Source organism: Rosa chinensis, chromosome 7, assembly GCF_002994745.2.
Source record: "Rosa chinensis cultivar Old Blush chromosome 7, RchiOBHm-V2, whole genome shotgun sequence".
Lineage (NCBI taxonomy): Eukaryota > Viridiplantae > Streptophyta > Magnoliopsida > Rosales > Rosaceae > Rosa > Rosa chinensis.
Genome location: NC_037094.1, coordinates 54,017,286 through 54,044,862, shown reverse-complemented (window position 1 = coordinate 54,044,862; position 27,577 = coordinate 54,017,286). Strand labels below are relative to the sequence as shown.

At 36.2% G+C, this 27,577-nt stretch overlaps 2 long non-coding RNA genes across 2 annotated transcripts; one reads left to right on the top strand and one right to left on the bottom strand.

Moving 5' to 3' along the window:
- Window positions 1–3,647: 3,647 nt before the first annotated feature.
- Window positions 3,648–7,235, top strand: LOC112179453. Its single transcript, XR_005803867.1, has 5 exons — window positions 3,648–3,798; window positions 3,996–4,067; window positions 5,499–5,828; window positions 6,637–6,861; window positions 6,940–7,235. It is a non-coding gene; the product is annotated as an uncharacterized LOC112179453 (long non-coding RNA).
- Window positions 7,236–16,336: 9,101 nt separating this feature from the next.
- On the bottom strand, window positions 16,337–17,144 carry LOC121050744. Its single transcript, XR_005803751.1, has 3 exons — window positions 16,995–17,144; window positions 16,540–16,588; window positions 16,337–16,431 (listed from the first exon to the last, which is right to left on the bottom strand). It is a non-coding gene; the product is annotated as an uncharacterized LOC121050744 (long non-coding RNA).
- Between the last annotated feature and the right edge of the window lie 10,433 nt (window positions 17,145–27,577).

The following is a 27,577-nucleotide window of genomic DNA, read 5'->3' as shown; positions in this document are numbered from 1 at the left end:
TTAATTATGTTCAAAAATTGGGGTGTGACAACTATGCCTTGACTCCTATGTACGCTCAACCTCAACTTATCCGTAGACTGGGCATAAAAAATAAAAAAGCCCTGGGAAAAGCATTGAAAACCATTAGAGTGAGTAGACGAAAAATAAATGATTTCAACATAAATAAATAAAATAAATGTACTTTCATATAAAAACCAAAGCATGCAATACAAGTTCATGCAAGAAGAATAATTTTAACTGTTAACTGAAATGACATCTCAAAATTATTTCAAATTTCATGAAAATACTCTTAATCATCCTCTGTATTGAAATCTCAAAAGATACTATAAATCATCTCAAAACATGCTCTGATATTGATATCTCAAAATCTACTATAAACTCATCTCAAAATTATTTTAAAAACTCACATAATGAAATATCTCAAATTATTTCAGAAATCTCGTAAATCTCAAAGTATATGAATATCTCAAACTCAATTTCAAAATATCAATTAATAAAATAGGTGATGAGTAGAGGGAACTGCTAGTCATCTCATGCCACCTGGAGGGTACTGCTAATTGGAATATGAGGGTACTGCTTACTAACCATCTCATGCCATCTAAACAGTACTGTCGACTAGATGACGCATCAGAGGGTACTGCCAATTGGTATACTATAAGGTGACAGTTAGAGGGTACTGCCAACTAACTATCTCATGCCATCTAGAAGATATTGTTGACTTAATGACGCATCATAGGGTACTGCTGACTAGATTATTACCTGGAGCTTGGAGGGTACTACCAACCATGTAATGCATGCATGTGCTAACATAATCATCATTTATAATTTATTTATGTGATGACCTAGATTTTCGCTATTTAATTCTTGCAATTAATAATGGATCAGTTGTATTAATTAATGTTGTTATGCTTTATTGGTATATTATTTATGATTTGAAATTATTTTTTGAACGACTAATTATTCAGAACGTGTCGTTTTAGGGAGCTAAAGGTTGACTTTTCATATGTTGTGATTCTCCAAAAAATTTCTGCACGAAAGTTGTAGATTGTGTCAATACGAGTTCATGGACATGCTGCACGCATAAATTGAAATTTGTACGAGAAAGTTATGGTCAATGGAAGTTATTTCCATTTTTAGAAATTTTGTATAAATAGGGAAATTTTTGGAAAAAGAGCTCACTTTCCCATTTTCGCAAGTTTTCCAGAAAATTCCATAACTTATTCTCTCTTTATTTTCTAGTAAACCCAACCCGGACCCGTTTTCTTAACTTGCCCGGAACTTGCTTCTCCGGTGTCTCCAGGCTATGGTACCAACCCAGATCGACTCCTCTTCTCCTTCCGGTCATTCCTGAGGTGGTCTCTAACACTGATTCTTACCCACAACAGAGTAATGAGGCAGTGAAGTTAGGCGGCGGCAGATCCTATCGATTCTCCCATTTCCGACCATGGCTGGACCAGAAAGCAGTCGCTTTTTGTTCTTGGCAACATCCTCTTTCGATCCTTGGTAGTGGTGTTGATCTATTTTCAGTGTGGAGCTATAACTCTCGATAGTAGTTTTTGGCTAGCGGCGGTGATCGGCAACTATCTAGGCCAATTTGGCTTGAACTCCAGGTATTAAAGTTGCTCCAGTTGGTATTCTCTACATTTTGGATGGCTGGGTCATGTTGGTTTTGAGTTTGGAAAGGCGGCGCGTGGGGCTCAATAGCTCGAAATTCAATTAAATCGATACTTTCAGAAAGTAAAACTCAATTTCAATTTAATCAACTTCAAAAATCATGAAACCATGATAAATTAACCATACGCAAATATTATCACAAAAATCAATACAATAATTTAATACTCGAAAATATATACTGCAAGCAATTTAATTTAAAAGCAAAGGTCCACTCACTGAAATTCGGTTATGGCAGCCGTCGATGAATTTCTCCTCTAACTTGATGTGCATGTCATCCTAAACAAAACGATAATCATTAATGATAACAAAACCAAAACTCCTAAATAATAATCTTCAAAAACTCGAAATCATATCAAAACAAGCTCAATTTTCATAGGCTATGTTAATTCAATAACTATAACAACCTATTGAAAAATGTGGTTGATCCAACAGTCAGATCTTCTCGAATCGATTCAGAAATTTTGATCATTATCAAACGTCCACCAATCGATATAAAATCCATATCTACAAGCTCTTAATACTAAGCTCTACCCAACACAACAAAGTAGACAACCGCAAAAGGCTAAACGCGCCCCCATGTGCCTCCACAAGCGGCTACACGTAGGCTCTACGCACCTCCAACTCCAACCCCAAATTGGGTACGAAGACCTTAGCCAAATTATTAATTACAACATTCCTAACAAGTTTTACAACTACACAAAGTCCAGTTTTAATCGAGGAAGCCGAAATTCACCTCGAACACTTTAGGAGCCCGAAATGTTCAAGTCTTCGATTCTTCTTCCTCCGATCGATTTGGTGCCGATGGCTTGATGGCTCGAACCATGGCGGCAAGGGCTTCCAAAAAATGGGTGGTGGTGCTGGCTGAAATGGCCGAATTTCGAAGATCGAACCGGGTCAAGGGCGACGAATTGCCGAAAAGATTATAGCTTTGACTCTCTTTCTCTGCTGCAAATTGGAGCAAGCGGTAGCCGTGAAGAGGCGTGGCGAATTCAACCAGTCCGATAGTCAGGGGTCATTATTCGGGTTTGTGCTAGTGATAATTGGGAATTAGGCTTCTCTTACTAAAATGGAAACTTTCTGGAAATGGAAAGTTTCCCTTTACATCTCGCCATTTATAGTAAGTTTTTGAAATAGTAACTTTCTTGTTTTCATATCATAACTTCTTCATACGAATTATGATTTTAGCATGTTGTATGTCCACGAACTCAATTTAACATGCTCTACAGCTTTCCAAAATGAAGTTTCCTCAAAAACTGAACTTAACAAAAGTTCAACTTTTAGTCCCTTAAATGATCGAAACGAAGGTAAAAAATAAGATTCTTAATTATTTACTGTTTGAATGAAAAATAAAAAAGTAAGTTTAGGTATGTGGCATAGGAAATGGGGCTTTCAGTGTTATTTTGTCATAATGATGCACCAGCAAACATTTATAATCTTCTAATTCTCAGTTAACTGTTCATCGGCTTAGTAACAGTGCCGGCTCGAGCTGAGCCGACATTGTGAAAAGATGATTTTGCCCCTGCCTGTTGTTTCTTGCCTCGACACCTGGTCTACTGATCAGTCCAATCGTGTCTTTACTACTTCGCTCGACAGAGAGGTGGAGAAAGAGAGAGAGATAGCGAAGGAAGTGGTACTGTTTGTTGGCATCTACGATTCGGATTCGATCTTCACTGCGTAGTTTGGCTGAACGCAGAAAGCCTTGGTTCCTGGGAGATTTCAACTTGGGAAAGTTTTCGCAGAATTCATTTTGGGAGGCAGAAGGCCTCAACTAAGGCCATTCAGGGATTCAAGGGAAGCAAGAAGATCATAACAAAGACGTACTTGGTTGATTAAGAATTGCGCAACCGATTTGCGGGTAATCAAAAATGGTGTAATTGCTGGGTCATAGGTTCTGCATGTTGTCGTTCTGTTCGATTTAGTACTTATTTGGTGGGTTTTTGTGAAAGATTCCGGGGTGCATGATTGATTGAGGAGAGGGAAGGCGATTCTGGAGGAAACAGGAGAGGAATTCACAACGAAAGAGAGTGATCGAATTTCCAAAGACTGAGGGGCTGGGTACGAAAGAATCAGAGGAATTCAAGACGGCTTTAGCACTGCCCTTAACCAAAGACTCTGAGTGTGAAGGTTGGTTTTTTTATATGATTTTATGTACAACAATTCAAAAAGTGAATTTCTTTCTTGATATGATTTTATGGGTTTCTTAAGGCAAAGGTTTTGGGGTTTGGAATCAACGACATCATTAGTGCAATATAATCGTAGTATTGGGCATGTGCTTCAATTGAAATATGATTTTCAGTATCCATTTTTTGTTACATATATAGGTAAATCAAGAATGCTCGAGAAGACATTTTGGACGGGCTGCAACAGTTCTATAGAGAAACTTCTACAGTTGAGTGAGTAGCATATTTTTTTGTTTGTCTTCTAGATATGGATTGGATTAGTTTTCTTTCTGTTGGGCATTATTAGTTGTTTCCTAATAGCATGAAATTTAATTGAAGTAGAGTTGAGTACATATGCTTATTTTGTTTGCTTTGGTTTTTGTGAATATTCTGGGTCACTGGGTGTCTTAGTTTTTCTGTTTTGCATCCCTTAGTTTTACTATAATTCATGAGCAGTAGTGATACCATGAATTGTTCTTACATTGAAGATAAAAGGACATTTTAGTTTATGATATGATAATTCTCGACTCTGTATGAAAGCATACCTGCATATTTGTATTTTTGTTTTCAAAGATGATGGGCGGTTATTGTTTTGGTTGCTTTCATTTTTCGGAACTTTAGAGCAATTTTAGTTACCTATTTCTAAAGTTCAGAAATCTATTTGAATAAAACAGAAATATAACCAGACTCATTTTTTGGTTGCCTTCATTTTTCAGAACTTTAGAGCAATTTGCACTGATGTTTAGCTCAATTTGCACACTATTTATGTCAAAATTGTTTGGCAACTGCTGTCTTTTAATAATGTTGGTATATAGAGTCAGGTAGTCTCTGTATATAGAAATTTCTCCTTAAAAATATGGATTTTCTTTTCTTTTTCTTAATTTCTTACCAATCTGAAAGAGATTATGGACTAGAGTATATGGATTACGGAATTAGTTGTAGTTGGCTGAAAAGATGTATAACAGAAGTATGTAATTTGTGTACAAATACCATCGTTGTCTAATGTTATTCTTGATGAAAAATGGTTGAACTCAAGAAAGAAAAACCTTAAGATGTAGTAAATACCATTGTTTTTTATAACTTATATCAAGAAAAACAAATATGGTTAGTGACCATGAAGTATGAGGATCACAAATTTGTGTAGAGATTTGTTAGATGAATTTTTAGACTAAAAGCATATATGGTTACACATATTTGGTTACTTGAAAGCAGATGTGTAAATTGGTATTGTACATATCAATTCTTTAAGGTAGCTGCATTTTTCGTTGATATTGTTGTAAAGATTTGTAATTTCTTGCAGAAAGTTTCATACTCATGTATAGTTTTTGACTTTGGAATCAATTTGTATAGTATTTCCACTCTTTGAATATTATTATGACAGTGATTATTAACTGATAGCAAATAGTAATCATGGACTAATTACTTCTGTGCTAAAAACTCTTTTTTTTGGCAACGGATTTATGTAGAAGAATTGACTTAGAGAAGAACCTGCAATACTTAAGTTTGGTGATTACTCAATATTTGGAAGCCTAACATATTCATGTGTTATTACTGATTTAGAGATCAATGTCTATCTAATTTAGATATCAATTTTGCAGTCTTTATATTTGGATGAAGTGAAGCTTGCAAACTACTCAGCCTTAATGAGGCTTTTGGTTTTTGCAGATCAATACTATAAGGATAAATTCTCTTTGGAAGCTAGAGGTTATTCTAGTGAATAGAGTGAAGGTTCAACTTAATAACGGTTAAGTTAGGACGAAAGAGGTTTGAATCATAAACTTTTTTTTCTTCTCTGTTTTGTTGATTTATAGGTAATGGACATGTCTGGATTTTTGTGGCTGTAGGATTTCTTTTTTCATGATAGATATTTTTATTGAACGCTGTATGATGTTTTCGATGATGCCGGGGTTTGCGATTATCATATTGGGTTTGTCATCAACAAGGAGAAGGAGGGTGAGTTTTGGAGTTTTATTGAGGAGAGCAGGACAGCTGCAGGTCAAATTCTTTCTTAGATTATCCTTCATCTGTTTTCGTTTCTGAAATTGGTTGAATTTGCGTATGAGTTTGAAGTCACTTGAAGAAAATTAAGAAGCCGTATATGTTTGCATGTTGCTGTTTGTTGTTTGTTTTCATTGACTAGCCTTCTATGTTGATGCAAATATAATTAGCAGCTTTTGTTTAGTCACTGTTTTTAGCTTCGATTGAACATGCTTTGTTGTTATGCTTTCCTAGCTGAAATCAGTGGAGATAATGAGCAGAAGGATACTCTTGGATGAATCAGTTTTTGGTTGTAACTTTATCTGCGTAGTATAAGTTAATCAATGGCTTCATATTGCAGTTGATTGGCTTATACTACACAGACAAAGTGCAATCAAAACTCAATCAATTGTATATGCCAGACTTCATCTATAAAGTGGCTTATTGTTGGGAGTATGGATTTATGTGTTTTGGTAATGGGGAACTATTTGAATGACGAAAGAGTAGAATTTCTACTGATATTGAGACACTTGAACAAAATTAAAGAAATCGCAGGTTATTTGTGGTGACTAAACTTTTTTTGCCTTATAAATGGGGATAGGAAAATCAGGAGGAGCATAGGAGATTCTCAATCAATTATCACAGATTTCTTAAATTTTATTTTCGTAATCAAAACTCAATCAATTATATATGCCAGACTTCATCTTAAATTTGCTTATTGTTGGAGTATGGATTTCTGTGGTTTGGTAATTGGGATGTATTTGAATGACGAAAGAGTAGCATTTCTACTGATATTGAGACACTAACAAAATTAAAGAAATCACAGGTTATTTGTGGTGACTAAACTTTTTTTTTGCCTTATAAATGGGGATGGTAAGATCAGAGGGAGCATAGGAGATTAGCAATTACGGTCTGAACTATTACATATTCCAGAGAAATGTGACATTATGGGAAGATAGTGCTAGAAAGGTTGACATAGAGACTATTAATGAAAGTCTACCTCTACCCGTGCTTATGGTGATAACCAGTTTGAAAGTGAAGAAGTACAAAGGTAATACATGCATAAAAATTGATTGCACTGCAGTATTGAAATTTATACTCCTATTTAATTTTATTCTTTAATTCACAGAAATGCCTGCACCATCAAACACCAGTCATACTTGCATTTTCATAAATCCAGAAACCCCACAGGCAGAACCCTTCAAAATTGAGTAAGTTGAATATTTAGCATTTTTTGATGCACCACAACTTCTTACTCACTGCATGTTTCTTACCAACATTTCTGCAAAATTCAAGGTTCTCTAAGGCAATAGATAATATCAAAAAACTGCCCACTCCATGCAAACAATTAACAGCAGCAGAAGTGGAAAAAAAGGATAAAACCAGTGCATCAATTGAACAAGCTTAACCCCCAGAAATACAAGGTAAAAAATTCAAGCTATGTCTATATACTTGTTGATTCAAATAACTCACAAAATGAGCTCAAATTTCTAACATATTTATGTTTTAATACAGAACGTGTTCGTGTACTGCGAAACTTTCATTTCCAGATTTTCAACACATGATGGCTGGTGGATTGCTACAAACAACTGAGGGTGAAGAAAGATAGTGACCTGCGAGTCTGTCTAGACCACAACATGCAAATACCTCTTCCATGGTAAAATCCAAATTTCTAATATATACTTTTTTGTTAACCATTCATGAAAATGTATACTATTGCAGTAAAGTGACAATAAAATAGTTATGTTATTCTACTTACTTTCTCCATTTGCTTTGCCATTTAATGATGAAAGTTGAAACCAACCTCAACTCATTGATTTCAATTATGATCAGTCAGTCCACATGAGCCATTGAAAAGAAGAAAGGTCGTACATTGCTTGCTAGACCTATGATTGATAAAGAAACGATCTTGGCGATATCTAGATGATTGATATGTTTTCTCGGATAAAGATGACAGGTTATGTTTGATTCTGTTTGGATAAAGATGAAAGGCTATTTTGTTTGCTTTGTTTGATTTCTGTCAGTTTTGTATGCAGCAAGTTCAATTATTCTCCTTGATTTCAGTTTTTACATTTGCAGCAAGTCTTAGACCAACCTTTAACTTCTTAAATTGCATTATACTCTTTTAATATCTTGAGCTGTAGAAATGAAGAAAACACAATACAGACAGGGGAACTTACTTTCTACTCTCATATTAATAATCTCATATTTCAATTTCCTCTCTATGTACCTTCTTTTTTAACTTTTGAACATAAAGCTGCTCACAAAATTACCAACCAAATATATTGCTTACTAATAATGGTGCATGCTTTTACAATTATAGAGTCCATGCCACCATTAAAGATCCAAACTGTGAAGCCACAGTCAAGCTTAGAGGAAAACCAGCTGAACAATTGTTTGGAATAACTTGCAGAGAACTCATAGACAAGTACCCTTATGCTCCACAGGAAATATTGCAAACAAAAGGGCAAATTCACATTTTCCAAATCCAAATCAGTGAAAGGTATCTTTCCAAGCACAAAGAATCAACCAAGTGCCAGCACACCAGCTCATCCACTGTACGACAAAAAAAGATTCGTCGATAAAGGAAGAAGACAACTGTTTGCTACCAATCCAGACAAAAAGCCCCGCAGGTAACAACTACATTTGTCTACCTACAACTTCTTTGACTTCTATAACTTCTTACTTTCACAATAACAGGGAAGGAAGCACTGAATCAGCAACATCATCCACAAACACTACAAGGAAAAAATGGACTGAAATATCATGTCACTTTTGTGTAAATAGAAATGGAGGCAGCAGCTTTTTGGACAACCGCCACAGCTAATCATCACTAGGCTAACAACCTCTCAGCAACTGATGTCACTTTTGATATAATCACTAGGTTAACCTATATTTGTAATATAGGCGGTATTTTGGAGAAGCTGTTTTAACAACATTTGTAATATATATTTGAACATTACCAGAACATCGATATTAATGGTAATGTTAACTCTTGATATGAAGCATAAATCGATGTATTTTTGAGAAGCTGTTTTAACAGTAGTTGTTTTATATATTTCAACTAAATTTTCTATCTTTCAAAACTTACACATTTCATTCCAAAACCCGCAGCAACGCGCGGGCATGTATGCTAGTCAATATCTGTCTCAAGGTGACCGGTTGCCGGGTTCATTAATATATGACCAAGATGATAAATATGTATTATAAATATGATCATTAACAACTGCCTTTTAGGTTTCATACATACTCTATAGAAGCTTATCATTTTACCCTCATGGTTGTGTCAATTCATGAGTGAATTGAGGGGAAAAAAGAAAAAGAGATGGAACAATATGTGATTTTTAGTTTATATTAACTCACCGATCGATAGTAGTTGTGATATTTAAATCTCTTTGCTGTGGTGTACGTCCTGGATCAAATGGGCGTTGGGTTATATCAATCTCAATCCCTAATTATACGCCATATTAAAAAGCAAACAAGGAAATACTCTATCCTAAAAGGCAAAAAACAGGAGCTTCTAAGTTGTTAATTTCATATGTCAACTTCTTGTGCCTTAATTTCCTTGTCCTCCTCACTTGTAGAGGCTAGGCTAGAGTTTGTGTAGTTTTGTTTGTTGGACTAGTATCTGTCAAGGGTTCTTTTTCTCCTAGTGTTTTTAATGTTATTACCCTTTGCCAAAAATTAAAAAGTAAAAACTTCTTGTGCCTTAATATTACGACAGTGACTAATCACTATACTTTGAGGGCCATTTTGTCATAACGATGATGCACCAAAAAACATCAATATCTATCTCAATATCTTCTTGTGCCTTAGCTTCAAATAATTCTATTTTCATATGAATACTCGTTGCTATCTACGTTCCTTTCTCTCTCACCTTGAAATAACAACTTGCTTTCTTAAAAAGCTCACATGCATGTGGTGTACATAATAACGTCATACTCGTGCAATGGACGTTTATTTTAATTTAAAAGGAAGATGTGGATATTTTCTTGTCACTCGCTTTTTAGTTTAGTCATATTGATGTTTTTGTGTTATTTTGATTTACCATAATAACCTTTTTAAATGATTTAATTATGAGTTTTTCATTATTTTTGTTAATACTTTGGCCCTTTCAAACTATAGTGAAGTTTTGACACGAAAAATGATGTCTCACTTTATTAATAACGATACTATTGTTCAAGTAAATCCAGTAGCCCAAACTCGAGGTTACTTACTCTAGTTGAAATATAGTTTATATTAGAGATATTCTCAGAGAATTTTAGGAGATATCCAATCAATGTACGATTATATTTCTATGTAAAACTCTATATCTATGCTTGTAATCCTCTAGATAAAGAGGCCCCTATTATCAATGAAAGTACGACTCAATTCTCTCCCAATTTAGTTTTCCTTAAACATGTTATCAGCACGAAGCCCTAACCCTGAAACCCTAAATTCGTAGCCTTCAAACCCTAGCCACCACTGCCGCATATATTAAAGCCCTCAATCCCAGGATTCCAGAACCAGTGGCGGAACCACCAGAACCGGCCGGAAAACTACCGAACCGGCCACCGAAAGTATCGAACCAGCCCTCCAAGAAGAAAAAAGAGGGACCCCTGTAGGGGTTCACCCCCTTCCGGACTTCCAATTGCTACCAAATTTTTCCACCAGTAGCGCCTCAACCCCAGGATTCCGGAACCTGAAGCAAAACCCCAAAAACAGGTCCAGAAATAGGTGAACCGACCTGCCAAAAACCGGCAGAAGAAAAGAAAAGATAAAAAAAAGGGAAAGGAAAAGAAGCCCAAAAGCCCAAGACCAAGCCTAAGGCAGAGGCCCACTGCCACATCAGCAGGAGGACCCACTGCCATGTCAGCAGAAGGACCCACTGCCACGTCAGCATCTGTGCCACATCAGCCCTCTGGTCAACCCCCTGGTCAATGACTTTTCATCGACTTTTCCAGCCACTTTCCAGCGACTTTTCCGGCGACTTTTCAGGCCACTTTCCGACCATTTTCCGGCAACTTTTTCTGACCACTTTTCCTGTCAAATTTTCCGGCGACCTATTTCGAGGTATTTTTTACTAAACGTTCCCCTTTTTTTTAGAGTTTTTTAATTCAACTTCTCTTGTTTTTCGGGGACTTGCAACATCCCTTCTTCTACCCCCCTTTTCTTCATCATAGGGGAGACCTAATTAAGCTGAACTGTGGGGGTTGGTGCTCACTCCAAGCTTGGAGCTTATTAAAATCTCCAAACTCAAAGTTTGTAGAGAATTTATGATCGACCACTTACATCATTGTTTCGATCTAATCCAACCCCTCTTGGAAGCGACTACGCTCGGAAATTCCTAATTTCTTGGAAGCGACTACGCTCATAAATTTTATTTGTTTTCGTGGTAGCCTTTTACTCTCCGAAACTAACCCTAATTTCTTGTTCTCTTTTAGGATAAGTAACCTGAACAAATTGGACTCTGCTCCATTGAGAACAACTGGCTCTGAATATCACAGGTGGGTTTGTGATGTCCGCCAGCATCTCAAGGCTAATGGAATCCTGGATACGATTCTCGAGCCTAGCCAGGACGTGCTCACTGTTGAGCAAGCTCAAGCTTTGGAAGTAAATAGAGCAGCCTTAGAGGCAAATAAAGCGAAAGCCATCATCCTAATGACTCGTCATATGGATGATTCTGTCCAGTACGAGTATATGAATGAAGAAGACCCCAGAAGACTGTGGGTCTCACTCGAAGAAAGATTTGGCAATGTCTGTGACTCCTTGCTTCCTGACCTAGAAGTGATATGGCATAGCCTCCACTTCTGTGATTTCAAGTCAGTTCTTGACTACAACTCGGAAGCACTTCGCATTAAATCCTTAATGGAATTTTGTGGTAAAGAGATCACAGATGCGATGTTGATTGAGAAGACTCTCTCTACCTTCCCCATCTCTGTATTGATGGTTGCTAAGAACTATCGAATCGATGTTGTTGCAAGACAGATCACAAGGTTACATGAGCTCATTGGAGCTATGAATATCGCTGAAAAGCATGACAACATCCTTGTGAATAACTATAATTCGAGATCCATGGAAATAGAGCATATTCCTGAATCCAATTATAGTCGCACCCCTAAGAGAAGGCGCCAAGAGCGAAACCCTAATCTTAGGGATACTTCTGGACGTTCTGGTCCATATAATCGCTCTACTTGGGAAGGTAACTGCCAAAATAGGTGAACACGGAACTGAAGAGGTAAACGTGGAAAGAGATAGGGAGGCAACACCTCTGGCCATGTTGGTGGCGCCACCAACACTAAGATCCATCTAAATGACGTTTTCAAAGCGCCTCAATTAATGGAGTTCGAGCAAAGAGATGTATGTTCTTGATGTGGAGTGTCTGATCATTGGGCACACATTTGTAGAGCTCGTCTACAAAGCATATTGTGAAGCAAGAACTATGTGGAACAAGAAGATCAAGAAGATGATCTAGAGTGAAGGGTTGAAGACTACAAATCTGGCTGGGATCCATAGATCGCAAATTTTGTTTAAATCTTTATTTTTCCAAGAGATGTAATAGGCAATTGCCATATACTTTGTAGTAAATGCCAATGGCTTAGTCTTTCTTCAAAGTAGGCTCACCCAAAGTAAGTGTGAAGTCTAGGAAGGTTCTGAGATTAGTGGTACTTAAAGCGAGCCTTGCTCCATCGACATCTCTTTACTCACCTGGTCACATTTATTTTGGAATTACGGAAATAAGTTAGACGACTACTATTGTTTTGCATTAGCTAGCATTTTGGATTAGATTTTCTTTGGTTAAAGAGACAATGATGTAACTCTGCTAGCTTGTGAATAAAATTTCGAGTTCTTTTCATTATGACTCAATTTTGATTATAAGCATGTTACTTTTGTGACTACGATGGCTGGGTCATCAATATTAATTCAAGGACATGGAATAGCCCAAGTTCCCCCTGCCAAATGGCACCTTGATTACTGTCACAGAAACTCTCTACGATCTTAGGGCAAATCGTACCCTATGAATAGCCAATAGATTCCATGCGAAAACGCATATAGAGAACGGAAATGAGTTCCTTTGCAATGCCTCTAATGATTGCGAACAAAGGCGCATCTTAGAGAAGTTTATGTATCTCTCTAGTAGACTCTATGTCACTATTCGAGCTATTAAATTCACTAAAGTTATGAGAGAAGATCTCTTGAATTTAGACATATATTGGCTTTGTCACGACAGGATAGGTCATCCTAGTCATGATATGATGATCCATCTACTAAAGACTTCACATAGACATCCTTTCTCTCGAGCGACATGAAGCATGAATCAAAAGTTCATTCCTGGACTAAGTGTGACCAACGCTGCTGCCTAGGGCACCGCCTCCGTCCACCACCAGCCTAGGGCTGGCACAGTCCCTATCCATAACGCCATGGATGGAGTCCATCATGGTGATGGCGCCCCAGGTGATGCTGCAATCACCAACTTGCTTCAAAATAGTGTTTCAGACGCTCATGCCTAACCAAAATTCTCATTGGTTGCTTCTAAAGCCTCTCGCTCGTTTTATAAAGCTCGTTCCTTAGGGAAATTAGGACTGAGACCGTCCTATGCAAAGGATATGAAAATACTCATTATGTTCTTACATAGAATCTGTGGGGATTCTGTGGACTAGTTCAACTAACTTGCAGACGCTTAAATATTTCATGATGTTGGTTGACAAGCAAACACACTGGTCACGTGTTGTGCCATTGTCCTCCTATAAATACTGCTTATGCTCCACTCCTAGCACATATCATATGACAACGGTCTCACTCCCCAGATCATCCTATTCAGTCAATTGGATTTGACTATGCTAGAGAGTTTACATCGAAAGGCTTTCGATGGATATTGCAATGGGACTGATGTTGGACATCATATTCCCATGTACACACCCAAATGGTCTTGCGAAAACGACTACAATGGTAGTGCGGACATTGGTAATGCGCACTAATCTCCTTATATCCACTTGGGGTGATGCAATTTCGTATGCAGCTATGCTAATTTGTCTACTACCCACCGCCACTCAATGTACCTCTGCGTTACAGCTAGTGATTCACTACACCATAAACTTTCATTTATAGCGCTCAAAAAACGCTATCGTAGGATACGATAACGTTTTAGTAAACGCTATGTCTGCCACAGCTATAATAGGTCTGAGGTCTATCATAGCGTTTCCGCAAACGCTATGAAAAGATCAACATTCATAGCATTTTGGAAGCGCTATTGTATAGACTTTTGATAGCACTTCATAAACGCTATGTTAAACATTCCATAGCATTTAGTGAACTGCTATATTAAACAATCCATAGCATTTACGAAATGCTATAACTGCATATGCTACAACATATAAAAAACTCTATTGTTCATCATTCAATAGCATTTTTATGGTGATACTGTCCTATATTTGTTGCATAAATATGTACAATGTCTTGGAAATACAATAATAAGTTTTCAGATCAAAAATGCACCATTTTCATTAATAATCTCAAGAGTAACAAATATACAATGTGACATCCCTAAATTACACAAGCACTTCATATCTCATCCAACAAGCTGGTATTTTCCTTCTATATTAATGATACAAATTTTGCTAGAATTAACCCACCAGCAATCGTCTTGGGCTTTCTTTTGATTGTCCACATGAAACTTAGCTCAATTTCTGATATTCCTTGAAGCTTTGAAGGCTAATAAGACCTGCTAATTTGTAAACCTTCAAGAGCAGAATTTAATCAAGTCCAAAACTACAAGGTAAAAGAGATGCATGATGCATTCTTACTTCTATCCTGGAGTAACTAGGATCTCTAATAGATAGAACATATAACTTCTTCAGCAATAAATGATCTTACAGAAAGAACCTACTTTTGGAGCTATGGAAACAGAACTAATGAATTTAATTTATCCTCTCAATCATATAATGAACATTTAACATCACCCAGATATAGAAGTTATGCCTGAGAATTACTAGTCAACCACATATGAATTTGAAGGGTCAAAACATGGAAAACTGAAAAACCACATACTCTGAACACTTCTAGTTTCAATCAATTGACAGCATTCCCACTATAGCTAGCTCTCTTGTTTCCCATTGTACATAAGTGCACTTATTTTCCATAATCATAGCCATCGAACGATGAACAATTTCTTCTGAGATAACATTTCTTACTATCTATACTATTAGGTACTACCTTACCACATCAAGCATCAGTCCAGTATGACTACAAAGAATTCCAAACATCATAGAACAACTGTGAAAAACTAGAAAGGACAAAACTAACTTGCCGACTGATTTTTGATAGACCTAAAGGTGATATCCCATCTCTTGTCTTCTCAGTATACTTTCACAAACTTTTGAGTTGGCATTTGTAGGGGAATATATATCAAACTTATGGCATGTCTTTCTAAGACAGATATAACCTGTGTCAAACATAACCCAGAAGAGAAATCGTAAAAGCACCATGTACTATCAAGAGATGCAGTCACGAAGTAGTTACTTGTGGCATGTACGGTAACAAGTGATGACTCAAAGACTGCATTGAGGATGTACTAATGCTAATTAGAAAGTAGCAGACTAGATTTCAATCTAAATAATGAGATAAGTAAATTGAATAGTGCTGATTTACCAACATTTGGTCTTCCAACAATTGCAGCTCTTGGAAGATGGTCCTGGATCTGCAATTGAAAATTAAATGGTTTAGAGAGTATTAATTTTCTATGATTCTCCTTTATTTCATTGAAAACCGACCCTAACTTATGGTATTTGAAGAAGAAAAAAATAGTCCAATTGCATTGTAGAAAACTAGAAACCAACAGTATATATCTTTCCCAAAAATAGAACCAAAGTATACAGAACTGATGATATATGCAAGTTGTACACGTTCATGACACCTTATTAACTAATAACAGTAATGCTAATCTTAAAAGTTATACTGATTTTAGTGATGCTTAAGATTCATTTTGCATGACAGTAGGCTTTAATTTGTAGGCACAATATTTCAGTATTTATAGCAGTAAAATAAAATCTGAGCATCATACCATCATTTGTTTACTTACAGTCTGAATTGGAGTTTTAATTGTAGTTTCCTGCCTCCTCTGCTTTCGGCCAATTTCATCTTGATCAGTTTTCTCATCCCTAAAAATCATAAATAGGCAACGAAATGATGCAGCAGACTTAGTCACAAAATGGATAGATTCAACCAAACACACAATTTAATTACTTGACATACCCAATAGAAGAGGTATTGAAAAGCACAGTATTCCTTTGAAATTTTGGAAGAAACTTGGGATGGATTTTAATATCCAAAAAAGATTATTCCTGAGTTCACAACAGCAATTGGTAGTAGTACTTAAATAGCTGTAGAAAGATCCTAAAAAAGTACCAAAATGATAACAGAGACTCACTGCAGGAGAAAACCATTAGATTGCCAGCTCCAATATAGAAATAGAATAAACCACAAAGGAATAATAGTAGAAATAGGGCTGCAACTTTTGAGCCTTCATCTCCGAAATAGAAAGGCTTAAATTATGTTTGAATTCATGTATCAATTCATTGTCTATTGATTCCATCTATCACAAGAAACAACAAACCACTTTAAGATCGACCACTTATAAGTTGCTCTGTTCACATATACAAACACAAATAAATAAACAAAATCAAGGCAGGAAATGGTAAGAAATTGAAATCAAATACTAAGAAAATCGAAGAAAGCTCAGGTCTGTGCTTACACTTTGTTCTTTCCTCCCTTCTTGCCCTCAGAGATTCTCTCTCTTTTTTCTGTTTGAGAAATAAAGATTTAAAAAAAAATAACAATAGATGCACTTGAATTGCAAATGACCAATAAAAATAATTTACATCAGCATACAAGACTAAGGAACACTAATTCATTAGCAACAAAGTAGCAACAATACAAAACAATAGGACACAATCAACAATCCCCAACCTAGACAACTTATGACATTAGGTGATCTCTACCATTTGTAATTTTTTTTATAAAACCCATTATCAAAATCACATAAACTACCTCAATGGTTAGAGAAATTAAATAAATTAATATCCCCAAAAACCTTCGCATAAACCCTAGAATTCAATTACCTTATGTCTTATCTGTACAAAAAAGCAACACTGAGGCAGAGAAATAGCAATAGAGAGAGAAAATGGAAGGCGGTTTAGAGGTACATACCTGTCATGAACACGAAGAGAGTTGTTGTGTGCTCAAAACCCATCCTCTCCTTTATCATCTATGGCCTGTGCCTCCTTTCAATCTACATCCCTCAATGCCACAATTCAATCAATGTCCGCATCTACCTCCTGGAAATCTTCCATGTTGAGCTTTCGCTCCTTTAGACAAAATCGGATGTCGTTCAAGGATTCTGGACTGAGAGAAAGAAGAAATGGTCAGTTTAGGTCTACCAGAGAAATAAACTAAATGGGAGATTGTCATTTGGCGAAAGCTTTTAGTATATTGGCCGCCAGAGAATGTTTTTAATTAAATTTAAACCCTGCGCTTCTTGTTTTGGTTGCCGCTCTCATTTTTTGGTGCGGCACCTTATTTCAACAGCGTTTTAAAAATTGCAAACGCTATTGAATTATAGCCAACTTATATAACATAGCACTAGTGAAAAAAACGCTATGGTGAAATGCTATAGATGGGATCTTTTCTTGTAGTGATTGGGTACAAGTATCATACTTACGCATATTTTAGTAAGCCATTTATGTGCCAATTGCACCGCCACAACGCTCTATGATGGGTCTTTATAGACGAATGGGCAACTACGTTGGATTTGAGACTCCAACAATCGTCCGCCACTTAATGCCTTTGCAAGGCGATCTCATTATCGCTAGATTTGCGGTTTGTCACTTTGATGAGACAGTCTTCCTGTCATTAAGGGAGATAAGAACACGGATGTTCAGCATGAACGACAGGAATTGCCTTGGTCTGTCCCCACTATGTCTCATCTCAATCCCTGTTAAAGTGACGAGATCATACAAATATGCTGCAAACATGCCTGCAAGGAAGTACGTCCCTACGAGAGGACGTAGCGCCACTCTACAGGGAGGTAGGCATGACACCAACGCCAAAGAGAGTGACACTCTAGCATTATAGGCCATGGCCCCAGCTAGGATGCATGAAAGGCCCGTGGGTTCGAAGGGCACTTTGGCAGACTCCAATCCTTTGATCATCAAAACTCAAAATCAGTCTCATGAGAATCTTCCGGGTTATGGTTATCTTTGGGGGACGCCTCAACGTCAGAACCTATTCCTGAGAATATAGAGCTCTATGAAAATTACACTAGTGTTCTTGAGACGTGGGATATAAACTCCATCATAATTGATGATGTAGTTGCACATTTCGTTGCCAATGAGTTTGTTGAGTCAGATGATATCGAACAACGCTCCGTTGATGAATAAATGCCAACGTAGAGAGATTTGGCCTAAATGAAAAGATGCGATCTAGGTTAAGATAGATTCTCTAACGAAGAGGAAGGTTCTCGAGCTAGTGATACCAACACCTTCTAACATAAAACCTGTTGACTAATGGGTCTTCTTTAGAAAGCGTAGTGAGAAAGATGGTAATCTCGCCTTATGGCGCAAGGCTTCTCATAAAACACCCTAGAATCGACTAAGATGAGACATATTCTCTTGTAATGGATGTCATTGCACTCCACTACCCTGTCAGTTTGATAGTTTCCGAATAACTGAACATGCAACTTACAAATGTGGTAACTACGTTTCTCTATGGGGATCTATATACGAAATATACATGAAGGTTCATGGTGAACTTCATCTACCCAAGTCAAGTGGCTCTAGACCACGGAGCGCGTTTACAATAAGATTGAAACGCTCCATAAAGTGACTATTTGATTGGGAAGGGATATGCCCACGCATTTCTATAACAAGTTTCGGATTCCATCGTGGTTCATATTGGACATGATCTTCATTAGAAGCCCTTAAAGAGTTAAGGGAAACCTAAGGAACCGTTGAACACTTCAAATCTGAGTTTGAGATGAAGGATTTTGGGAGAACACGATTATGTCTAGGTTTGGAACTTGAGCATTGTGTCGATAGATGCTTAGGCATTTTGACAAGGTCAAGCTTTCGAGCACCCCCATAATCGTCCGTAGTCTTGATCCTGAAAATGATCTTCTTCGTCGAAAGGATGATGACGAAGATGTGCTAGAGGCAGAAGTGCCTTACTTAGTACAATAGGCGCATTATTGTATTTAGCTAAATGCACAAGACCGGACATCTCATTTGCAGTAAGCTTGTTAGCTAATATATAGCTCTGCGCCAACGTGACGCCATTAGGATTGATGTAAAAGATATCTTTCAGTACTTGAGATGTACGATTGATATGGGCTTGTTCTATCCTTATAGAGAGATGATGGATTCGGATCCATCATATACTAGGAACGCTGCCAACACTAGCCTGCGTCCTCTATCCCCATCCAGAAACGACATGTATTTTGGAAGGTTTTGCTAATATTGGGTATCTCTCTGACCCATACAAAGGTCATTCCCAAACTGGTTAAGTGTTCACCATGGGTAAAAACCGTGATATCTTGGCGGTCTACAGAACAGACTCTAGTCGCTATATCTTCGAACAATGCATAGACTATTGCTCTTCACGAAGTGATTCGTGAATGTATATGGATTGGATCCATAGTTACGCATGTTCGAACAATTGTGGTTTGAAGTCTACCACAAATGAGCCTACGAGCATTTAGGATAATGCTGCTTGTTTTGAACAAATGAAGCAAGCCTACATCAAAAGCGATAACGTCAAGCATAATTAACAACAACAGACTCTCCTCAAGATCAAAGTTAACTAGGTTCAATCTGAGGACAGTGTGGCAGACTTACTCCCTAAGTCATTGCCTAAATTCCACTTTCGAGAAACATGTTGGTAGCATCGTTTGGGGAAGTTATCCGAACTCCCATGACCGTTGTCATCAAGGGGAGATGCAGACATCAGGGAGAGATGTCTACATGTATGGTCTCGAAACGTGAAGGGTGTGTTGTGCTCTTTTTCCCCTTCGACCGAGGTTATTTTTGTCCCACAGGGTTTTTGTTACTCGGCAAGGTTTTTAATGAGGCAACGAGAGGAGCACCACATTTGGGCGACACAAGGGGGAGTGTTCAAGTAAATCTAGAATATGGGTCTGGCCCAAACTCGAGGTTACTTGCTCTAGTTGAAATAGGGTTTATATTAGAGATATTCTCGGAGAATCTTAGGAGATATCCAATCAATGTACGATTATGTTTCCATGTACAAATTTATCTCTATGTTTGTAATCCTCTATATAAAGAGGCCTCTATTATCAATGAAAGTACAACTCAATTCTCTCTCAATTCAGTTTTTCTTAAACAACTATATATATATATATATATAATTTTGGTTACTATTCTGAATTTTAGGAGTAAAATCATTTCAATCCTTACACTTTTAGTTTTGTTAAATACAAACCGACACTTTAATCCAATAGTTTCATATGTTAGTCTACCATTAAATGAGAATGAGACTCTTAAATTAAGGGGAGGATCCGTGACTACCTAAATTATAGTTAAGATTATACTCTGATTCTAGACCATTAGATCATATAGCAACTAATCGTTGAGATTAAATAATAATAGTTTTTATTGGTTTTCTTTTTTAATAAATGTATATTCTAAAATACGTTAGTAGAGGATTATCCTTTTTCCTTTTTTTCTCAATCCTTCACTTACTACAGGAAAAACCCAATTTGGAATACCAAATCAAATAAGATTATGTATTTAGTTACTTTCTTCTTTAACCTCATTAAGGTATCAATTGAAAAACTATTTAGAAGTTTTCATGTAACATAGAGTAAATTTTATTTAGAGGTTGAGGGGAAAAAAAATTTCTTCATTTGTTGATTCTACTCCTTAGATGAGTTGCAAATCAATCAAAATGGGAAAAAAAAAAATTTATTTTATTTTCATAATTAATTATTTTTCCTACAACACATGAATTTAGAGAATAAGAGAAAGAAGAATGTAATTTGAGGAAATGGATCCTGTAATTATTGAGTATTTTTTAAGTTGTCTGTAATAAATGAATTTGAAGGTGAATAGGAAATAAATTAATGGCCAGTTATTTGATTAGATACATAATAGAATATGTCACGCCCCTGATTTTACACACATGAAAATCGATATATAATCTCATAATTACATATGCGTGAACGTTCAGCCATCAATACCAAATACCTGGAAACTTTTTCCCTTTTTAACCCAAGTACATATTGATGCCCTGAACCCACTATGTCAATATTGACCTGCTCCATAGAGTCATATATTACATAAGCTTACGAATTAAATTGTCAACAACAAAATAAAACGTAAATGCTGCTCAGAGTTAACTATACAATGGAAGTCCTTATCAACGGTAAAGTCACAAAAATGGCTTCCTACCGTAAAGCTGCAAGGATACTATCTCCGCTTCAACCTCGATTATCTCAACCTGCAGGATTAACCCCTACACCGTTTGAATAGTGTACCGGGTTGTCACACAACAAACCTGATAAGCTTTTGCAAGCCCATATGAGTAACTCAAAACAACTCACACTATAATTTCCTTTCAAATCGAAACATAGAAAACAACTCACACCTTGAATTCTATCAAATATACCATAATCGTACCATAGAAAGCAACTCACACCTTGATTTCTATCAGTAAAACATAGAAAACAACTCACACCTTAAATTCTATCAAATATACCATAATCGTACCATAGAAAGCAACTCACACCTTGATTTCTATCAGTAAAACATAGAAAACAACTCACACCTTGAATTCTATCAATTGTACCATAATCGTACCATAGAAAGCAACTCACACCATGATTTCTATCAAATCGTTAATAAGGAAAACAACTTGCACCTTGTCCCCTTAAAAACCATTAATAAGGAAGCAACTCACATCTTGTTCCCTAAAAATACGTAATGTCATGAGTTATCAATAACCAATTCCCGTTACCCCATGAATTACCTATATGGCAGACAAATTAGAGCTCTAACTGAAAACGTAACCACTCGTCCGGCCAAAGACTTGATTACCTGATATTCTGCCCAAGGTCATAGACCTTCGATCCTCAGGCCGCACAGTCCCTTGGGGCAAATCATTAAAGGAGTATGTTACACAAATCGCAACGCTAAAACAATCGAAATCAACATTTCCATAATCATTGTTTTCTGAAAAGCCATAACACAAAATAATAAAAAACATCAATTCATGCCTATTGTTTTCGTACCCAAATCTCAAAGCTTTTCCCAAGGTCATAGACCTTCAGTCCTCTGGCAGCACAGTCCCTTGGAGCAAAACATTAAAGGAATTGCACTGGACCCAAAATGTTACACAAATCACAACCCTTTCGAAAACAATCGAAATCAACATTTCCAAAATCATTGTTTTCCAAAAAGCCATAACACAAAGCAATAAGGAGCATCAATTCATGCCTATTGTTTTCATACCCAAATCTCAACGCTTTTCTCAAATCTCAACATTTTTTAAAACAAATCGAAATCAATCATTTTCACAAATCATTTGTTTTCCAAAAGCCACAACCCAAAACAATAAAAATCATCATTTCAAGCATATTGTTTTCATAAATCCACAAACCACCAAAACATATATATTTCACGTAAATATATATATATATATATGTAGTCATCCGCTCAGGAATGCCTACTAATACCAACTATAGTTTGCAGTTACTAAATAACTCTCAAAACGATATAGTAAACTCGTTCGTGAATGAACTTCGTGAGATTACTCACCTCAGAATCCCGCTGCGTCTTCTATATAGAACCGAACTAACACTATCACCAACAACTCGTCCAATTCACCTTTAGAAGCACTTAATCACCAATGATCTCAAATCAGTAACGATTCACAAATTATTTAAGTTCGAACCCTTGTTTTGAACTAAAATTCCCAAAGTGACGCCAATCGAGGCGAAACCACATCCTATACCTCCCAAAGTCCCCGGAATTCATCCACGATCGATGTGACCAAACCATAAGTCGATCGGACGCTCGAATCTTCACGGATCGAATAAATCGATCGGTATGAAACTGCAAAAATCATAACAATTTCATACGAACTCCAAACTTTGCATATTATATATCGAAACTCTCGTATCAACGAGTAGAACATATATAATACCAAAAACAGTTCCTTAAGTGGTCCGAACATTACCACCGTCGCCGGCCAAAACTCAATATTTCCCAAAACTCCCAACATCAAAAAGCTTCATCTAAGCATGCTTGTGAATTCTCATAACTAGCTCGAAGTCAGAAAACAAGCATAAATGGTCGAAAACTACCTCACAAGCCGTGAACAGTAATCCAATCTGAGTTGAACCAAGTTTTACGTGAATCGATCCAAACAACCACCAAGGATCGATCAAGGAGGCTGCTCTGAACTCCCCAACCTCAACTTGAAGCCCCACCGATGTCGGAGATAGGAGAACCGATCTGGTCCGAAAACACTCAACTGCACCGCCTTCTACCGCTGCCACCACCGAGAATCGGTGCTAGAGGACACCACAGGGATGACCAGACGGAGGAGACGATCCTATCTGGAAAGTTTCGTCGCTAGAGACCGCCACAGTTCCCGGGAAAAGCCAGATCGGGTCTGGTCAGTCGCAGGCGAGGAGAGAGAACGGAGCGTTTCTGATTTTTCGGGAAATGGTAAATGTGAAATGTAAATAGTAAGTTTCGGAAAATGGAAACTCCTATTTATAGAACTTTCCCAAAACTTCAAATGCTCATAACTTTCACATACGAACTTCGATTGATGCGTTCCGCATGTCCACAAACTCGTATCAACGCGCCCTACACTTTCGTGAAGGAAGTTTTCGAAGATTCCCAACGTATAAAAAGTCAACGTTTGGCAACCCCCCCTAAAACCATATTCTTCAATTAATTATTCGCCCGAAACACTTCCGCTCCATCCACGAGCCACGAAACCATCCAATAATCACAATTTAAATTGCAGAAATTCCTCGAAAAATAAATACGAATTTCCGGGATATCACATAATATATTATTTAAAAAACAAATAACATATTTTGTTTAATCTCAACCATTAATTGTTATATAATCTAATGATTAATCTTAACTATAATTTAAGTGATCACAAATCCACCCCTTTAAATTATTGATGCAGTGATAACATGGACCCAATATTAATTTACTTCCGTGACATGTTCAATTAGACTGGCGGCATGTTTCCTGGACCTAGTGGGAACTTTCTTAAATCTCAATGATATGACACCCTGTTGGGTCCTACCCATATGAATTCTAATAAAGTGGTTAAGACAAGAATCGTGTGTCACTTACCCATATAATTCAAGCATTGAGATTTGAGACCACTATGTAAGACTTGTGCAACTGTTATTTATTTTAATTTGTAAATATATTGGTGGAAATTTATTGGCATGTAAAACTTGTTTCTTTATGATTTAACCTTCCTTTCATCTATACTATATATATATATATATATATATATATATATATATTTTTTGTAAAGGTTTATCTATATCAATACTATTATTAAGAGAAAACTAAAATCAAAATTTTTTACAAAAATATCCTAAAATATTAAAATACTTTGAGAATTAATTAAATCACAGAGGTCATTATGACAATTACAAATTATATTTTTATTAAAAAAAATAAACAAAATGAATCCCACAAATTCCACTTTTCTCTCCCACTAGCCTCTCTCTGCAACTGTTTTCAACCATTATTTTCTTTTTCTTTTTTTCTTAAAAGAAAAATACTAACACATGCAGAGCATCAGCATGTGTAGAGAAATACTAGTTATATTTAAGAGAAGAGGATTTATTAACCAAAATAATTATTTTTTTTTTTACATAAATACCCATTATATATTAAAATACTATGAAAATCAAAATAATTCAAAAAGGTATACAAGTAAAATCACAAATAACAGTAAAAATAAGTAAAGAAAAAGACATGCATAACTACCCACACTTCCACACGCATCGAGTGTGTAGAAATATTTTGTATTTATTAAGAAAATATATTGTTGCTTTATAGTTAATCATAATTATGGTATAAATAGCGATTTTTGATTTGATATATGTTAGACCATAATTTATGTGCGGAATCCACTTTCTTGGTTATTTTAAGAGATCGCTTATTAGACCCACTTCTTGCTCACATATTGGCATCACAACCGTTTAGCTTTTAGGTTTATATGAGTAGATCACCTCTACAAATTTTTAGCCAAATTGATAATCGTTAAGGCATTCATAACTGCAATTTACAAGTATAAACATGAATGGTTCAGGTTTGATAGATTAAGTTTGTTTATTGATTTAATCTAGTTCGATACCTTAATGGTCACCAATTTAGTTGAAAATTTGCAAAAGTGATGTATTTATGGAGTCCTAAGAAGTGAACTGTCGAGATGGCAGTGTGTGATCGAAAAGTGAGTCCCACAAATGATCCATTAAAATGACCAAAAAAAGCCCTTAGTGGAAGGCCATATATATATATATATATACAGATCCTATCCAGAGCGGAGCTCCGCTTTGAAATTAACGTGTGAAGTTCGAGTTTTCGGTCACTTTACAGTCGCATATCCACATCTCGACCGTTTAGTTTTTAGGTTCAACTGTATAGATCATCTCTGCAAATTTTCAGCCAAATTAATGATCGTTAAGACATCTAACTCACTTAAACCAATGAACGAACTGAATCTGTCAACCTAAACAGTACCAGCTTTAAAGCAGTTATCAATCCCTTAACAATCATCAATTTGGCTGAAAATTTGTAGAGAAGATCTATAAGCTAGTACCTAAAAACTGAACGGTCGAGATGTGGATATGCAACCGAAAAGTAACTAAAAACTCGAACTAGCTTCACACGTTAATTTCAAAGCGGAGCTCCGCTCTAGATAGGATCTGTATATGTGTGTGTGTGTGTGTGTGTGTATAGGCAAACAAGGAGCTTATGATTTGTTAATTTCATTCATCAACTTCTTGTGCCTTAATTTCTTAGTCCTTCTCACTTGTAGAGGCTACTGTTTATGTAATTTTGTTCATTGTACTTGTATTTGTCAGGGATTCTTTTCTTGTGTTTTTAATGTTGCGACCTTTTGCCCGCCACCCCCCCCCCCCCCCCCCCCCCAAAACCAAAAAAAAAAAAAAACTTCATACACTTAGAGACAGAAAAATGGCAGGATAACAACCACGCTCCTATCTAAGCAATGTAAACTCATTACAAGTCACTCTTTGGTTATTAATAAAAATATTAATTATAAATATTAAGGGTTGAGATCATCTTATAAGTGTTTAGCCGCAAATAATTCGATTTTTGTATGTACACTTATTTCTATCTACGTTCATTTCTCTCTCTCTCACCTTGAAATAACATCCACTTGCTATCTTAAAAAGCTCACATGTGGTGTACATATTAGCTTCATACTTGTGCTATTGACGTTTTATTACAATTTGAAAGGAAGAATGTGGATAATTTATTGTCACTCACTTTTTAGTTTAGTTATATTTATGTTTTTGTGTTATTTATTTTTTTTTTTACCGTAGTAAACTTTTTAAATGATTTAATTATTAATTTTCATTATTCTTGTTCTAAAAAATACTTTGGCACTTTTAAATTCTAGTGAAGTTAAAATGATGTCTCGCTTTACTAGTAAAGATATTATATATATATGGACTAAATTTTGATTACTATTCTGAATTTTGGGGGTAAAACCATTTCAATCCTTACACTTTTAATTTTGTTAAAAACAAACCGACACTTTGATTTTTAATCTAATAGTTTCATATGTTAGTCTACAATTAATTGAGAAATAGACTATTAAATTGCTGATGTGGGGACCCAATAACATGGACCGAATCTTGGCTTTGATGGCATGTTCGATTAGATTAGAGGCATGTTTTGTGGATCTGGTTGGAACTTTCTTAAATCTCAATTATGTGACACCATTAATTAAAAGGGTTGGGTCCTACCTAAGGCTGTCACTCGGTCGGTTCGAATAGGTTATAGGTATTACTAACTTCAAAACCAAACTTTTCGGTTCCAAAATTGAGTTACCAATTACCAACCAAAATTTTTAGTTTTTAATCATATATACTAAATTCGGTATTTCTGATATCGGTATTACCAACGTTAAAACAACTAATTCTTTGTAATATAAATTATAATGAAAAAAAATAGGTTTTTCAATTTTATAATCATAACCTTTGTATTCATCTTTTTTTTTTTTTGGTTATTTTAAGAGATCGCCTATTAGACCCACTTCTTGATCACATATTGGCATCACAACCGTTCAACTTTTAGGTTTATATGAATAGATCACCTTTGCAAATTTTCAGCCAAATTAATAATTGTTAAGACATTCATAACTGCAATTTACAAGTATAAACATGAACGGTTCAGGTTTGATAGATTCAATTTGTTTATTGATTTAATCTAGTTTGATACTTTAATGGTCACCAATTTAGTTGAAAATTTGCAGAAGTGATCTATTTATCGAGTCCTAAGAAGTGAACCGTCGAGATGGCAGTGTGTAATCGAAAAGTGAGTCCCACAAATGATCCATTAAAATGACCAACAAAAGCCCTTAGTGGAAGGCCCTATATATATAAATATAAATATAGAGCCCTGTATATCAGATCTTATCCAGAGCGGAGCTCCGCTTTGAAATTAACATGTGAAGTTCGAGTTTTCGGTCACTTTTCGGTCGCA